The sequence below is a fragment of the Raphanus sativus genome, unplaced genomic scaffold, assembly GCF_000801105.2.
Source record: "Raphanus sativus cultivar WK10039 unplaced genomic scaffold, ASM80110v3 Scaffold6062, whole genome shotgun sequence".
Lineage (NCBI taxonomy): Eukaryota > Viridiplantae > Streptophyta > Magnoliopsida > Brassicales > Brassicaceae > Raphanus > Raphanus sativus.
Window position 1 is genome coordinate 1 of NW_026621354.1, and position 1,913 is coordinate 1,913.

Below are 1,913 nucleotides of genomic sequence, written 5' to 3' on the forward strand. Positions count from 1 at the left end.
GGTTTGTATATTATTTATAAGAGGTTTATATTATTTATAAAAATTCATAAACCATTTAAAATAATTTATAAGGGTTTGAATGATTTTATTTTTTCAATAATGTCAATGATTTGTTTTAGGCAAATCATACTGTATACTTTCTGTGCTACTAATAACCATTGATTTGCATAATCTCAAAGACTAATATAATTAAGCAAGCAAGTCTCAAGACTAATTTTATAATATTTTCATAAACCCTTATAAATATTTTTATAAACCCTTATAAATAGTTTTATAAACCTTTATAAATAGATTTATAAACTCTTATAAATGATTTATAAATTCTTATAAATTATTTTATAAACCCTTATAAATAGTTTTGTAAATATTTTGAAGTGTTTTATAAACTTTATAGATGACTTTATAAAAATTTATAAATAATGGTTTGTAATTTGTTTTTTTTTTTTGGTAAAATGTTAAATTTATTATACCAAGCTTTTAGTTTTTGACATAAGTTACATAAGAGACTAGTAGCAAAAACGAAGAGAGAGAGGGCCTTGATTCTCAACGCCATACAAGTTATCGTAATTTGTTTTTATAAACAATTATAAATGGTTTATATACAAAACTGTTTTTGTATATTCATATGATTGGTTTTATAAATCTTTATAAACACGCATAAATAAGTTTATTAATCATTATAGATACTTCTTTCTTGCAAACACAATTAATCCATTCAAGAATACATAAATAGATTGAAAGACCATAAACCACTATTCCAGAGTTAATGTTGAATGAGTAACCTCGAACCTGAAAAAAAAACCATGTGCTTCTTCTACAGTTAATAAACAATCTAATGGCAAAGAGACTGAATAAAGATGTAGGAAGAATATAAACCACTTTTCCGATGTTACGCCCTCCTGGTGTCACTACTCTGTAACCTATCTAAACAAAAAGGTGAGAATTCAAATTTTAGACTTGCTTTAAAAGGTGGATGATTCACAAGACAATGATTTAAATGAATCCATACCAGTGTTTCAAGTCCAATCATTTTGAATTCAGTGTCCAGTACAGCATCATCTTTCACAAGAACGACATCACCCATCTACACATATGTTAATATAAAAACGGAGCTGTCACATACTTTGAGAAGAAGAGAAGCAGTCTAATGTAGCAGAAACCATAAGTAGTAGTAGTAGTACACGAGTGAGTCTTTGAGCAAGAATCTCTCAGACTCTCCAAAGAGCAAGCTGGGTTTAACATCCACCACCAAAACCAACCACTGAAAAGTTGACAAACAGAAGCTCTCATCACCAAGTTAAAGAGACAGACTTTGAATAGTGAATGTAGACCTTGATTCAACAAAGAACTTACAGAAGTAGTGTCAATCCAGAGCTGAGAAAATCGACGGCGTGAGAGAGAGAGAGAGAGAGAGAGAGAGAGAGAGAATCCGGTGGAGAGAGAGGAGAATCCATCGACGATAGATCTCGACGGAAGCACGGAGGTTAGGTTAGATCTCGACGGAGGCAATGGATATCTGGATGGAGTTTATCGATATCAGAGAGAAGATGGCGATGAAAGTGAAAGATCGATTTGTTGATGATAAAAGGTGAGATGGCGATCAAAGTGAAAGATCGATTTGTTGATGATAAAAGGTGAGGGTGGTTTAGTCTTTACCTTATTAATCAATGTGGTATTTATGAAAATGTCTTTTGATTGGTGGTAAAGTTGAAAAGTGGTACCAATGAAAGTGTAAAAATAAAATTTCCCCATATATATATATATCTAAAGATGAAAAAATAAAGAGTCTAAAGTATTACATCTAATAAATTAGTTATACTTATAATTAATATAAAAGAAAAGAAAACCAAATTACACAGACGTTTTAGGATATAGGCTATATGTTATTAAAAATATTCACATATAATTTAGAA

At 30.0% G+C, this 1,913-nt stretch overlaps 1 long non-coding RNA gene across 2 annotated transcripts; it reads right to left on the bottom strand.

Moving 5' to 3' along the window:
• Positions 1-655: 655 nt before the first annotated feature.
• Positions 656-1,749, bottom strand: LOC130507817 (uncharacterized). 2 transcript variants are annotated; one of them, XR_008942444.1, is made up of 5 exons: positions 1,657-1,749; positions 1,354-1,516; positions 1,182-1,261; positions 1,010-1,084; positions 656-924 (listed from the first exon to the last, which is right to left on the bottom strand). It is a non-coding gene; the product is annotated as an uncharacterized LOC130507817 (long non-coding RNA). The 2 variants fall into 2 exon arrangements; XR_008942443.1 differs by lacking the exon at positions 1,657-1,749 and having other exon boundaries at positions 1,354-1,563.
• Between the last annotated feature and the right edge of the window lie 164 nt (positions 1,750-1,913).